The following is a 15,715-nucleotide window of genomic DNA, read 5'->3' on the forward strand; positions in this document are numbered from 1 at the left end:
CAGAGCACACACACTTAACCACTACACCACCGGGCCAGCCCCTTTCCTCTCATTCTGTAGGTTGTCTTTTATTTTCTTGCTAGTGTCCTCTGAAGCTCAAGGTTTTTAATTTCGAAAAAGCCCAATTTATCTATTTTTTCTTTTGTTGCTTGTAATAACCCCATTTTACATATGAAAAAAATGAGGCAGATTTTCAGCAACTTGCCAAAGTTGCTAAATACCTGCTACATAATAGTAACTGACAGAACCAAGATGCAAACCCAGGTCTGCAGACTCCAAAGCTTCCTTTGAGGGCCTGAGGAAGTCACTGTGAGCAGGGACTGTGTCTCCTGCGGTTCTGCCTGAACTGGTGCAGGCCCCCCAATCCCTGGGAGGGTGGTTACTCCTCCCCAGGCCCAAGGGAGGCAGGAATGGCCACAACATCAGGCCCTGGCAATAAAGTGGTGCTGCCCTGTCCCAGATGCGGATACCTGAACCACCCCTCAGCAAGTCTGCCCCAAAGGCCGCAAGGCACAGAAGAAAAACTCTCCCTCCCGAAAGGTTTCTATACAGTGTGGTCATGGCAGGTGGATGGATAAAGGAACAGCTCGATCTAGGACCCAACAACTCACTAGGGACCAGGAGCTCACCCAAGAATATTAAGAGATTCTCGGGCCAGCCCCGTGGCTTAGCGGTTAAGTGCGTGAGCTCCGCTGCTGGCGGCCTGGGTTCGGATCCCAGGCGCACACCGACGCACCGCTTCTCCAGCCATGCTGAGGCCACGTCCCACATACAGCAACTAGAAGCAGCTATGACATACAACTATCTACTGGGGCTTTGGGGGGAAAAAATAAATAAATAAAATCTTTAAAAAAAAAAAAAAAAGAGATTCTCACAAAGTCCTTGATGCTCCACTTTAATATTTCCCATACAGTGCCTCATTTTTCTCTATAAATATTCATTCCTTCAACAAAGTGTATCAGGCACCTATTCAGTTCAAAGCACTGCGCTGAGAAACTGGAAGATGAAGTGTTTTTAGATCACCCCGGGAAAGGGGAGAAACTACTGTCTCCGGTCTAGAGAGGAGGAAATGGAGGCACTAGAACATTTCATGACTTGACCAAGGTGACAAACCAGACAGTGGTGACCTAACAGAGCCCAGATCCCTGGGCCCCACGTCCAGGGTCTGTCTACACCACGATGAACATCAGTCAATGGAGTCAAACCCAAGGTTATCTCTGCCTCCGTTTCCCATCTATGAATGGGACTTTCCCATTAGAGAAATACTACCCAAGCGCAAGAACACAAAGGCAACCACAAGTAGGTCTCAAAGCAAGCACTCCTTCTGCCCATTCCGCTGAAACAAAATGGCATCTCCCCAACTTCAGAAGGAGCTACTGTCAAGTGCTGACTTGGCAATCCGGCTTCCTGCCCAGGAAGATAGGGTCCAAACCCATCTTTTGATTATTACTATTTTACAACTAATTTTCTAGTCAAATCCTTTATTTGTGCAAAACCCCATCCAGCCTTGAGCACATTCTTCTTGTCTTTGAATTTTATCTCTCTTTTTAATTAAAAAAAAAAAATTCACATGAGGCAGCAGAAATTAGGTCACCATCAAAGACTTCTTTTCCCAAAGAGCAGTTCTACAGTATTAACCCTAGCACTGCCGCTGACGCAGGGGGACTCTGTCCAGGTCGCTTCACCTTCCTAGATTTGGGTTTTTTTCCTCTCAAATACGTGGTTTGGGTTCCACTCTTCTGAAGGCCCCTTCCTCTCTTAACATTCTTGGGTCCTCAGCTAGGCCTGAGTCACAGAAACACAACTACATATACCTGGGATGGGATGGTAGCCAAGTTGCACAATGAACTCAAATGCAAACAAAGGGTGCACACCGCTTGTTCTTCAAGATGACACGTTCATTTCCTGAGCATCTGTTGTGTGGCAGAAAACTCATCTTTAATCTTTAATGTTGTGTGAAGGAGTAGCCAAAGGAATTCCTTTTAAACATAAGTCAGATCATATAATTTCTCTGTGTGAAACCCTCCAAGGGCTACCTTCACATTTGGAGTCAAAGCCAAAATCCTGACAATGACCTACATGGTCCCACGTGACCTGCCTTCTCTTCATTCTCCTCTGCTCAGCTCACTCCACTCCAGCCTCAATGGCCTCCTCGCTGTTCCATGAAACTACTGAGCATGCTCTCACCTCTAGGCCTGTGCTCTTGTTGTTCCCTCTGCCTGGAATTCTCTTCCTCTAACCAGGGGACAATTTCACCCCCCAAGGGACATTTGACACCATCTGGAGACATTGTTGATTGTCACGACTGGGGGTGGGGGTGCTACTGGCATCTAGTGGGTAGAGGCCAGGGATGCTTCTAAACATCCCACAATGCACAGGACAGCCGCACAACTAAGCATTATCCCATGCAAAACATCAGTAGTGCTGAGGTTGAGAACCTTGGACCCAGAGCGTCTCACGACGCGCTCCCTCACTTCCCTCAGGCTTCTGCTCTGCCCTCCTATGTAGAACAGAGAACTGCCCAGCTCAGCGGTCTCTGGCTTCTTACTTAGGTTTCTCCATGGTACTTTGCACCCCCTGACTCTAGTCATGTCTCTTTCCAGCTGGAATGTCAGCTCCCCGAGGCGGGGGCTCTGTCTGTCTTGTTTGCTGCCTATTTCCCAGCACCTGAAAGAGTTGCTGGAGAAGTAAATCAATTCTCTCCATTTCACAATTGTGGAAACTGAGGCTCAGTTAAGCTAAGCAGCTTACTTAAGGTCACTGTGGGGGGAGCTGTGGTGTGCTGCCCAGGTCCCCCGTCAGGGCTGAGGCGCTGACTCCCTCAGCTGCCAGGACCGCTGGCTATCGAGGCTCACAGCTGAGTCTCACTTCAGGCAGTGCCCTCAGCCAGAAGCTACCTTGCAAAGCTTACGCCCCTTCCCTGGGAAGCCCACATGCAATGACTCAGTGTTATCCTATAGGGTTACACAGGCCCAGCTCCTTTGCCTTAACCTGGGACAACCCTCAGGGGCCATTCTAGCCCCAGGACTCCCCATGTGATTGGTTGATGCCTCTGTTGCAACTGCACCACGATTCAACTCCTTCGTCTGCCCCATCCGGCTTCTCTCATTCCCTTACAGGTGTTTTTCCTGAGCGCACATCCCTATAAACCTCCCCCACACAAATGTAGCTCACGGAATCTGCTTCTAGGAGAACCTGACCCATGACAGTTACACAGCTTGAAGGTGGCGGAACTTGCATTCTAACTCAAATTCATCTACTTGAGCATCCTTATTCTTTCTGCTCCTCCACACTGCCTCTGCCTTGACTCGGATCAGCCACAGGGAGGCTAGCGGCTGGTGCCGCCCAGGTGAGCATGACAGAGTCCTTGTCTTTGAGACATCACAGTCCTCAGGAAGAGACAGTTCCCCTAACCAACCCACCCGTGGGAACAGAGTGCCCAAGGCAGAGTGGACCAGACTCTTGGCAGAGTGGACCCCACTCTGGGGTCCCCACTGGGACAGGCTGCCTTGGGATCTAGATGACAAAAACGCCTCCTGCCAAACGTCAGCAGGACAGGTCCCCTCCCCCAGGCTCGGGGCACAGACCCTGCAACCTCCAGAGAGGATCCCAGCCAGCAGGACCGAGAGCAGCCACTGCTACCTGGGTGTCTTGGAGCAAACCTGAACAAAAGGACCCAGAGGTGTCTTGTTTCGATGGAAAAGGACCCAGAATTCCCGGTCCCTGGCTGGGGTCTCTCCAGGCTCAGCCTGGTTGTCGGCACAGTGAAGACCCAATATCCCCCTAAACTCCCCTCCTCTGGCCTCTCCTGGGGTTTGGCTCTGATCTGACGGCAACCTTCATCTTTTGTGCAGTTTCTCTCCATTCTCTCCAATGCTTCCCCCAGTTCCCGGGAGTCTCAAGAAACTCTCCAGACATGTGCACCCTTTCCTACATAATTCCATTGCCCAGTCCCCCTGCCCAGTCCTGGCTTTTGCCACGCCTCTCAGATGCTCAACAAATGTCGTGAAAGAAGAAATGGGGAAAGGAAATGGAAGGGAAGGAAAAGGAAAGTGGGGAGAAAAAGATCAAATGACCAACTCATGATAGGGATGCCCCATATTTATCTGTTTTCACTTCTAGGGCCTCCGAAGCATCATTTAGAGATTTCTCCAAGGTAGGTCCCTTGTCGCCATCTTCCAGCTGGAAACACTGAGGCTCAAGAAAAGAAGAGAAAGCTTTCCTGAGTACATTTAGAGGTGGCAGCAAGAGGTTCAGATCTTGGGTATCCTAATCGCCTGGGTGTGAAGTACTAATGGGCAGAATCCACCCACGCAGTGATCAGGGAGCAGGCGAACAGATGCTCAGGGTCAGATGAGAGGCCCGTCAGCAGAGTAGGAGCCACTCTGGGCATCTTTAGCACCACCGCCCCCAGCCCCTCTGCTGGCTTCAGGCAGAGGCTGCTGGGCCCCAGGAGATGCACAGTTTCTAGGGGGCTGCAGCCCTGGTGCCCTCAGGTTGTGCCCCTCTACATTCGTCCTCCCCGACCCAGGCCTGGCTTCAGAGCCAAAGAGCTGAGGCCGAGTACCAGCTCTGACTCCCAACTGCTATGAAGCTTTGGCCAAGTCCCTTTCCTTTTCTGGCCTCAGTTTCCCTGCCCGTAAATTGTGAAAGCTGGATGAGATGTTTTCTGAGGGACCTCTCCACTAGGAAGACCTCCAGGCTCTAGGACACACCTGGTAAGAGACGCAAGTGGACAGCCCCACATGGAGCCTCCACTCTCTCACCCAGCCCTCCTCACTGAGTCGAACACTGGCCTCCTCTGACCGACCAATTAACAAAGCTGGAGCCCCTCAAGGTGCCGGCCTCCCATCCCAGCCTCCCTTGCTTTCCTAGGGCTCTCTGCATCTCAACTCCTGGTTCCGGGGCCGGGCCCTGGACCTCTCACAGATAGAGAGGAGCAGAGACCAACACTTGCTGAGCACCTCTTCAGTGCCAGACACAGAACTGTGGGCTTCTAAGTGCATTTCTAGTTGGGATCCTTCCAGTGGGTACACTTATCCCCACCTGAGAAGTCTAAGGTGCAGAGAAGTTAAGTAACTTGCTCAGCATCACACAGCTCTTGGTGGGCAAGGCCAGAATCCCAGCCTGGAACAATGCACGTTGCCTTTGCATCATCAGAGAAGTCACTTGCAGTGAGAGTCCCCTCCCCACTCTCCCCTGCCAGTCGGAGAATAGCCCCATCCCTGTTATATAGGAAGATAGCGTCTTGCTCTGAGAACCCAGGTTTCAGGGCTCATGTGAGAAGCAGCCAGAGATAATGGAAGAAACCCAGGCTCTAGAGGCACCAGCCTTGAGATTGACTCTTGACTCTGCCACTTGCCAGCTGGGTAAAATTGAGCAAGTTATAACCAGTTTTCTTATTGGGAACGAAAGGACGTCAATACCTACCTTGTGGAGTTGTTACAAGAACAGAACCTGACAGTGGATATAAAAACACCCAGCACAGAAAATGTGTTGGATAAATACAACACTCCTCCCCTTTCCCCCAGCCCAGCTTCTCTTAGGCTCAAGTCCTGATTCTCTTTCAGATTTCAAGCCCTGAGAGATGGGCATGGATACATTCACCTTAGCAAAATGTCTCTAGCAGAAAGATATGCTGAAGAAAGTGGTTTTCTTCCTCTGCCCTGCCCCAGGGAGGAGGCACAGCACAGACAGTGGCCACGGCAGCCAAGGCAGCCACAATAGTCACGGCAGCCACAACAGCCACGGCAGCCATGCAGGCCATGATGGGCTTCGCCTTCTTCCCTCCAGCCTGTGCGCCTGCCATCTTCGTGCATTCTGTTCAAGCTGAAAGTTGGCACACAGGCACCACAACCCAGATGTTTGAGTTTTGTTAAGAGCGGCTTAAACAAAGCCTTTAAAACAATAATTCTCAGCCATCAAAGGGACATTTCTCTTCTGGCTTCCTCTCTCTGACACACCAGGGATTTTCTTAAGAAGAACAGGGGGAGAAAAACGCCTCTACAAAGCAAGAACATTATAAAAAGCACACATATTTTGCCATCATGCTCTGGCCTTTCTGATATCACCAAAGAAAGAGAAAGGGAACTTTGGGGAAGAGCCAATTTTCTGCAGCCTTTGGCACACAACTGCAGCTCCAGAAGGTGTCTGGGAGAACCTGAATAGATGGTGGCCATCTGACCAACGCCCTGAGGCCGAGTTTAAAGAAACATACATTTGGGCCGGCTCCGTGGCTTAGCGGTTAAGTGCGCGCGCTCTGATGCTGGCGGCCCGGGTTCGGATCCCGGGCACGCCCCAAGGCACCACTTCTCCGTCCAACGCGAGGCCGAGTCCCACGTACAGCAACTAGAAGGATGTGAACCTATGACATACAACTGTCTACTGGGGCTTTGGGGGGAAAAAAATGAATAAATAAAATCTTAAAAAAAAAAAAAAAAAAGAAACATACATTTGAATGACATTGGCGAGTTGGGGAATCTGCCTCCTTCTCCCTCCTGACCGCTCTTCTCCTTCCAATGGAGACTTTGCTGAAAGTGTCCTTGAGAGAGGGAAAAAGCCCACCCCTCACCTCCCCGCATGATGGCACCTGAGGTTGGATGCCCCTTGTAGTCTAGAGGCAATCCTTCCCAAAGAAGGTGATATTGAAGAGAACATGTGAGGCAAGTCACTGAGAAGGTTGTCATGGCCACAGTCATGGACAACATTTCCAAGGGGCAGTTACAATGCACCATGGTCTCGGCATAAATACCTACTTTTACAAGTTGAAGACCAGATTCCTAGAGACTCTGCTAGGCCTGGTATAGCTTTAAGAACAAACCCTGCCTGGTAAGAGCCATAGAAGGAACCATGTGCTCAAAAGTGGAGCAAGGCTTCCAATGATGTCAAGTAGCTCCTATCAGACCCACCCTCCCACAGATAACAACTATAAACTCTGGATAAAATATTTTAAATCTACAAAAGGCACTGGTAAAACAAAAAGCAGGCAGAAATTGTAAGGGAATTGACACCTAGTAGAATGACAATGGGTGTATTTCATATTTTTAGAGTATTTCTCCTGAGGGCAGACCATAGTCAGTGTCACACAGGATAGCTACATTTATAGGAAACCCAGTCTCAGCAGCTTGGAGAATCAGAGAAAATGTGAATGAACAAGGCAGCTGGAAAGTGATGGCAGAAACCCCAGAAAGCAGAGAGCCACAGAGACTAAGCCCCAACTACTATGTATAATCTCCGCCCAGATCTCTGGCTGGTCCTTCAACATACGTGCACAGAGAAGACTCTAAAGAGCCCAGACAAGATTAAAAGACCTGAACTGAGATTTCAGCTGCTGCCATCAAAGTGGAGACACAGTTTGAAGTTTGAGTTTCTCCAGACTAAAAACAAAACAAAAAAATCAACACTCTTTAGAGGAATATAATAGAATCCACAGTCTCTTCAATACATCATTCACAATGTCCAGGATACATTCCAAAATTATTAGACATATGAAGAAACAGGAAAATGTGACCACACTCAAGGAGAACTCAATGGAGACCAATGGTGAGATGACACTGTGGCTTTAATGGACACAAAAGTGGGCCTGGAGTAAGAAATTACTTTGCAGGCGAAGCTCTGACTCTGAGGTCAAATAGGCCTGGGTTTGTGTCCCAGCTTTGCCGCTCCCAGCTCTGTGACCTTAGACAGGTCCTTCACTTCTCTGAGCCTCAGTGTCCTCAGTTTCTAAGGGACAGCCCTGCCCATCTAAGTCATTAGAATGCACATTCATCCAGCCACATCTTCAATAGGGCCCCAGAAGAGATTAAGAGAAAGCAGCAAGGCCCCCTACCTAGAAATCATTTTGTTAAATGGCTGTTTGAACAAAGTCCTCCATCCTCTAAGTCCCAACCCTGGTAGCCTCACCCTCAACTAGGAACATTTTGATCAGGCACTGAGATGCCAAGGTAGTCATAGGATCAGATGTTTTTCAGGCTGGAAGGGGAATGAGAGTTGACCTGGTCTAATCTCTTCATTTTGGACATGGGGAATCTAAAGCCCAGGAAGGAGAGGTGGTTGGGGTCGATTCCCATGGAAAATTAATAGAAGAATCTACCACTTTGACACAACACCTTAGAGGATTGCAAGCAGAAATTCATTCACAATTTTATTTCATTCATGCTACAGCTTTACGAGCTATGAGAAGGACTGATGGAAGGGAATGCTATTCCCATTTTTCATATGAGGAAATTGAGCCCTAAGAAGTGGCATGACTTGTTCCATGTCCCCTGACAAGCAATGTCTACTGGGGTCTCATCCCAGGCCTCTCAATCCCTGATCTTCAGATATAGCCCTTTCTATTAGACCACATACCTGTGAATGCACTTCTTGGAGTCCATTTCAAGCAAAGGAAACTGGACAGTCCCCTCCTGGGACTCTCCAGGAGGAACCATGCTGGAGACGTAGCAGGGACCAGCCACCACTGGAGGGCCATGGGAGCAAAGACAGACAGGTTCCCACCCCACCACTACTGGGACCCATGCATTTCTGAGGATGGCCTTTGGGCTATCCCTCTGGGCTCCCAGGTTGGATTTATGTGGAGTATCTCACCACCCTCAGACTGAAAGGCCCCCCCGGGAGACTGGAAAAGCCTCAAGCGACAACTTGGACAACTGGAGGTCTCTCTCTCTCTCTCAAGCCAGCCAAGACTCTCGATTCTGGCCTAGTGTCCCCCAAGGCTGGAGAATGTGCCCCTCCCCCAGTGCCCTCACCTCTCTCGTCCTTGGTACTCAGCCCAGGCCCAGGCCACAGGGAGACCAAATTAGGGTTTGTGGGCTGGTCCCTCCCTCTGATGCCTGAGGAGTCCCTGCCCCTCAATGGAGTCCACTTGCCGCATTTGTCCAGGGCACAGACAACTTCTCACAAAGCTAGTGATCTGCGTGCTAAGGCCAGGGCCGCCTGTGTTATCTCCAGCCCCACTCCCACCTCTGCCTCCCCCACTGTGCTCCAGCCCTTCAGACCATCCTCCAGCCTCCCCCTACCCCACCGTGCCGCTATTCTAAGCTGCTCATAAATTGCCAAGTTTAACTCATTTTTCTTTGGAAATCCAGACCTTCCAGCCTCCTGTTTGATTCATGTTCCTGAATTATCCATCCATGACATTTTCAATGGTTCATCCAACAGCCAAGCAGAGGTCCCCCTCGGCGTCTAGGAGAAGCTGCCAGAGGCCAAGACGAGTGTGGGGGCACCAAAGAGGGGAGGGTGGTCCAGCCTCTGGAGAGGGGAGAAACTTCAGGGCACAGTTGGAAACTTACAGAAAACAGTGAGGGGAAGCAACTGGCCAAGTCTGGAGAAGCCACTCTGCTACCACCAAAGGAGGAGGAATCAGAGAGGGAAACGGACTTAGCAGAGATCACACAGCCTGTTCCTGGAATAGTAAGTCCCTTGGCATTTCTTTGAATCCAGGATCATCAATCCACAGAGCACTAAGGCTGGAAGGAAACTTCAGACTGACCTGATTTATCTTTTAGAGATTGCGTGCGTATGCCTGTGTGGTAAAATAAACACAACAAAATTTACCATTTTAACCATTTTTAAGTGTGCAGTTCAGTGGCATTAAATACACTCACATTGTTGTATAACCATCACCACCAGGGCTTCAACTAATTTTACAGACTGTAAACCAAGCACAGAAAGACAAGAGGACGGGCTCGGGGCTCCATAGCAGGGGCCGGGTTAGAATCTATCCAACAGAGTGTCGCCCAGAAGCACACGCCTACGGGGATGGGAGCTGAGTGTGTGCTCCAAAAGAGAAGGGGCCCCTCCCACGATTCTTCCCCACCCCACGGGCCCTATCTGACAGACAGCTCCTCATCCTGAGCACCTGCGTATCTCCTTCCTGGGGGGGGGGGGACACTTGAGAAACGGCCTGGCTGCATCTGAGCCAGCAAACGCAGCAGGGTCTCAGCCCCCAGCAGGTTTATGGAAGCCATCCATCCCCAGCTGAGAGCTTTAACACATCTACATAATCAGCTCCCCTGACCCCGCTGCTCCCACCATTTCTCATGAAACCTCGCTGAGGCTCTGGTTCTTTTTTTTTTTTTAATCGAAAACATCAATCGACACCACCCCTCCTCCCCCAAGTGCGGGGAGGGATGGTGCTCCGTTTAGACCCAGGACTTTGGTGTGACACAGGCTAGATTAGACCCTGGGAGGGGGACAGTGATAAAACACATCTCCCCGACACACACACACACACACACACACACACACACAAGTGTGAGCATTTAATTACCATGGGCAATCACTTCCTGCACTAAATGCCACCCCTCCCTCTCTCCTCCATTCTTTTGCTGGAATATTTGTCCCTGTAATGAGCCCTGAGCCTCTACCTAAATAATTCACACACAGGTAAGGCTGGGTCTTATAGGGAGGTGTGGGATGAAGTGGAAGCACCAGAGAAAGCCTCCGGGGCTGACAGAGATGGGGGCTCAGAACCAGTCTGCCAGGGGTGGGAGGAGAGAGTGTCTCTCTGAGAAGATGACATTTAAGCTGACAGCTGAACGTTTACAAAGACCCAGTGATGGGAAGAGAGGAGGGGAGAGCCTTCCCAGGAGCGGGAACAGCATGTGCAAAGGCCGAGTCTGGACCACAGGTCTCAGGCTGCCTGCTCCCCACCTTGTCCCAGCCTATCTCTCCCTGGGAGGGTTTCTCTCCGCCCTGGTCACCACTACCTCCTATCCATGAATAGGTGAACAGCACTTCACAGCTAACAGAGTTACTCCACAACCACCCTGCGAGATGGGGCAGGAAAACATTATTTAGAGATGAGGAAAGTGTGGCTTAGAGGCATTGAGTGACACATAGTCTGGGATAAGCCAGACCTTCTCCCTCCAAAGCCTGTATCATTTGCTCTGCACCTGAAGGCCCCCGAGAAGCTGAGCCCCCACAGATGGGTCCCACCTCCTGCCAGAGGGCCCTTCATTCCCACGGCCCCGGGGCTCCTGGGGGGATGTCAGGGTCCCTGAGAGATGCTGTCCTGCAGAACAGCCTAGCAAGAAAGGCACAGGCTCCAGCGTCCGACTGCCTGACTTCCCTCACTAACTGCACTGCTGGGGCAGCACACCCAAGCTCTCCCAGCCTCACTTTCCTCATCTGTAAAAGGAGGTTAGTAATTTTTCCCTACTCTATAAGGTTGCTCTGTAGAGGACACACTTGGCACGGTGCCTAGCACATAGTAAGCCCTCAAAAAAAAAAATACAAATAAGATTAGTATTATTCAGATTAGGCACAAGATTGGGTTTTTTAATTTGTCTTAAAAATGAAACACACATCCTCCAACTCCCACATTGACAGTTGTTATGTAAACCAAACCCTGTCTCCATCCTACTCCCCTTCCTCCCCACCCTCTGCGAATGGTCAAAACTCTTGACCGTTGCCCACACGGGAGGAGAGCCTCAGGTCGCTGTGACGGTCCATTAAGATGACATGCAGAGTGGCTCTGCACTGGAAGGGGCCGCACAAATGGTCTCTGTTGATTAACATGCTCTTAAAGCACCAACCTCATTATCGGATGCTCCTGGGCCCTACTGGTCCCTCTTCTATTTTTCAGTTGTGAGCAAGCAGCCATAGAACTGCGCCCTAAGTCAAGAAGACTTTCACGTTGTAATCAAATAAAACTTACAACAAAGCTAATCAGCCACACGTGGGTGTCGTGTGTTATGATTATTCTGCTACTCGGAGATAAACTCTCGATGGTAAGCAATGGCTCAGGTAGGAAGTGGGTATGTTTTTCTCCTTTGTGGTTCTTTTGAATCTTTAAAATGGTGGTGGCATTATGTTGAATCCTTATCACAGACACATATACTGAAATTCATTCTCAGGAAATTCCAAAGACTCCAGATCCATCAGCCAGGGCTCCCTGCTGCCCCGTCCCCACTCAAGCCCAGGCCAGGGCTCCCTGGGTCTGCGAGTGTGTCTCTTCCATTCCTCCCTTCACCATGGCATCTAGAATGTCGGCTCGCCCATTGGTCTTAGAGAGGGTGATAGAAAGAGTATGGACTTCTGAATTAGAATGTCTTAGATTCAAGTCTTGGCTCTGCCACTTACTAGCTACACAACCTGGCGTGAGTCACTTATCTTCTCAAGACCTTAGTTTCCCCATCTGTACATGGGGTTGTTGTAAGGATAAATGAACTTGCATATGTTTTACAGAGTGGCACATTGTGCACATTCTGACATCAGGCTGCTTGGATTCAAATCCCAGCTTGGCTACCTGTAGGCCATGTGGTCATTTGACTTCTCTGAACTTCAGTCTCCTCATCTATAAAATCAGAATAGAAACAGTAACTATCCCTTAGGGCTGTCTTGGGGCTTGATAGGGACATTCCATATAAAGCACTAAGAAGAATGCCTGACGTGCAGAGCACACACAGCAAATGTTTACTGCCGTGCTTGTTGTCACCATTACTTGTCCAGTGTTTGGCACATTTAGGCACTCCTCTCAGATGTGTCGGCTCCCTGCTCCCACCAGAAGGGACAGCCCAGGTCCTGGGCAACAGCAGCCCTGGAGCCCACGGCCATGCCTACACGGCCAGGAGGTGGGAACACTGACCCTGGGGCTTCCTCTGGGGTGAGATGGGGTGGGGAATCTGAACAGGGAAAAGTCAGGGAGGAAATCAGACAGGTGGGAAGGCCAGGGCCCGGGCAAGTCTGGCTCCATATCTTAGGCTGTGACTTGACAGAGCTGGTGGACCCTAAAATGTGGGTCTCTGCCCTTGGCGACTCGCCCTTGTTGACTTGGAGACGGAGACGAGAAGACCAGCAGCCCTGACTTTCAAATGCGCTCCACCCAACTGTGAATGAATAATTCACAGTCTTTGATCTTATGTTGCTGAGGAGAAAGACAGAGAGAAGACCAGGAGGGTACTAGGTACCAGAATCTGAGAGAGGAGGAGAGGAGATAACTTAACCCTTTCTGGCCCATCTGGACTGTCATGTCAGCTCCCAGAGTCTGGATGCTGGAAGGTGCTGGAAGGACCGTGCCCCCAGATATCAAGAGCCACATGGACAGGTTTGGGCTAGTGCATCAGAAAGCCTAGCAGGAGAGAGAAAGGAGAAGTTAATAAACACGAGTCATAAAGGTGTGACACTTTTACCAGCATCGCCAAAGGACTTCCATTTCTCCCATTTACATCCCATCTGTCCTGTTGGCAAACCACTCTTCCTTCATTCAGAAAACACTGAGATAGTCCTTTCTTCACCAGCCTGTGTGTGTGGATGGTGCTAACAACACTCAAATATGGCTAATTCCAAGCACTTATCTGCCAACTCGGGGATTTCAATCCTTTGCAAACCCCCTCCCATATCCGGGAGCCCCAAGGGGTGGCTCACTCGTGAATAGGTCTGGGTTTCCGTTCTCTTGATTGCTCTGCAAATTTGCTATGACAAACCCCTTCACTAAATGAGGTGGATTTTGTTTCTTTTTCATCTTATTATTCCTTTAACCAAGTATTTTTGGGCACCTACTTTGTAGCAGGCACTGTGCTAAGAACTCAGCCTTCTCCTGCAGGGCGGGAAGAATATTCTCTCAATCCGTGTTACGTTCGGGTGCCAGCAGGAAGGGTCCCACCACAGTGTTGCTGGGGCCCCAAAGGGTTAGAGAGTAATGAAATGACTCTTTCAGTCAAGACACACATAGTTTTTTCTCTCTGGGGACACTCAGACTGCCAATGTCATTGGGCTCGGAGGGGTTTGATGACCAGCCACACACCTGTTCCCAGAACCACTGCCCCTCCAGCCCTCAGGCATGCTACAGCAGCCAGATCTCAAGACCAGACCTCTTCAGCACCCCTCCCCCATGAATTCTCTCTCAGAGACCCCACTGTCACCAGCATCCTGGCTTCCACTGCCCCTTCCACTGGTCCAGCAGACACAACTCTGAATATATAACCCCAATTGTGGACAGAGTTAAGGGTTTAGGTCCCCCCCCCGTACAGTCTTACTCTCCCATGAATCAATGAATGCAAACAGATGCTTGGGGTAAGAAAGGTCATTATCGCACATGCCAGCTAGATCAGAGCCTCAGCCAATCTGGAGGCTGCTGTCTCCCTCCCAGTCCTGACTGGCAGCCCCCAGAGGCCTCTCCTGGCACAGCCCCTCCTGTGAGAAAGGGAGCAGCCTCCAGCGGGAAAAAGCCACTGAAGCCCTAGTGGGATGAAAGGTCCGCTTCTCTGACATCACCTCCCCCCAGAGCCAGGCCTGCTCCTCTCTGAGCCTGGCCACGTGGGAGCCCAGTGTGGAGGTGCCAGGGATGCAGGTGTCCCTGGCTTGGGCACCTTAATCTGGCCCTTCCGGCTGGAACCCAAGGTGAGCAGGAATGTGTTGGGAGAACGGGAGAACTCTGAAGGGATGGGAAGGGGTTACTACGGTGAGCCACAGACCAGCCACAGACCAGCCCCACGCACACACCCCAGACTTGACAACCCATCCAGGCCTTCGCACGACCAAGAGGTTCCAACTTTGACCTGGACCCAGGTTCCAATTAGTGGTTTCTGTGGCCTCCTGACTCCTTGAGCCCAAGTCCTGTTCTATGCCCCTGTTCTGATATCTGCAACCAAATCCTTGGGCTTGAGAGCTTGCCTCAATAGCTAACTAATAATAATAATAAAATCATCAATAATGGCTAGTATTTATTAAGCACTATGAGCCAGACACTATTGCATATAAGTCATTTAATCTTCACACAACCTTGCGAGGTAAGTGCTATTATTAACCCCATTTTGCAGATTTGAAAACTGAGGCATGTACCCCAAAGGCTGATGGCCTTATCTAGTAACCCACCCAGTTACTAACAGACCTCTCCAAGGCCGACTCCTTGCCTGACACTTCTCCTAGGCATCATTTAGGCCAGCGTGTGTCAAAGCTGAAGACTGGTCTCTGTCAGGCCTGTGCTAGATGCCTCATCTACACTTATTTCATGCTTAGAATGACTCTGGATGGTGAGTATTACTGTCCCGTTTTGCAGATTCCAATACTGAGGCTCAGAGGCTTAAAGGACATGCTCAGGTCCACCCAGCTGGGAAGTGGCAAAGCCAGCAAGTGTATGGCAGCCTGAACACACGCTTCCTGCCACCAAGCTTCCTCTCTACACAAACATCAAGCATCCACAGTTGGCAGGCAGGCACCCCACCCCTGCCTCTTCTCCCTCCCCACAGCTCTGGTCCTGGGGTCTCTGTTTCAGGGGAGACAAGAGGCCAGAGGAAAAAGCAGGGCCCAGGGAAATGCTGCAGGCATGGAGATTTGGGGAAATTCTCTGAGCAGCTGCACGCATCTTCCCTCCAGCCCATTCCTTCCCCGGGGAATCTTGGTGAAGAGAGGCACACGGAGATGGAGGCCTCTTGTAAAAGTAATTAAAAGGCCCTCCAAGCTCCAGAGCGGGTCCTTCAGTCCCCTGAACACCAGGCTCCCAGGCTCAGGTTGACAGGCGCCCCTCTGCCACATGGGGTGAGTGTCTCTTCAGCATCCTGCCCACCCTCATCCCCAGGGCCGCAACCCTAACCAGAGATGAGGAGCTGGGTATGGCCCCTTAACCCTCGCCCTGTGACCCAGCACAAGAGAGAGAGCATAGACTGGTCTTGCTCTCCTCCTCTACCCTCGCCCTCCTGTTTGTTCTGTTTAAATAAATCTCCTTCTGCCAGACAGAAGAGCCACCTCCCAAGCTCCCGCATCCTGTCATCAG

The sequence above is a fragment of the Ceratotherium simum genome, chromosome 16 (genome assembly GCF_057802395.1).
Source record: "Ceratotherium simum simum isolate JZ-2026a chromosome 16, ASM5780239v1, whole genome shotgun sequence".
Taxonomy (NCBI): domain Eukaryota; kingdom Metazoa; phylum Chordata; class Mammalia; order Perissodactyla; family Rhinocerotidae; genus Ceratotherium; species Ceratotherium simum.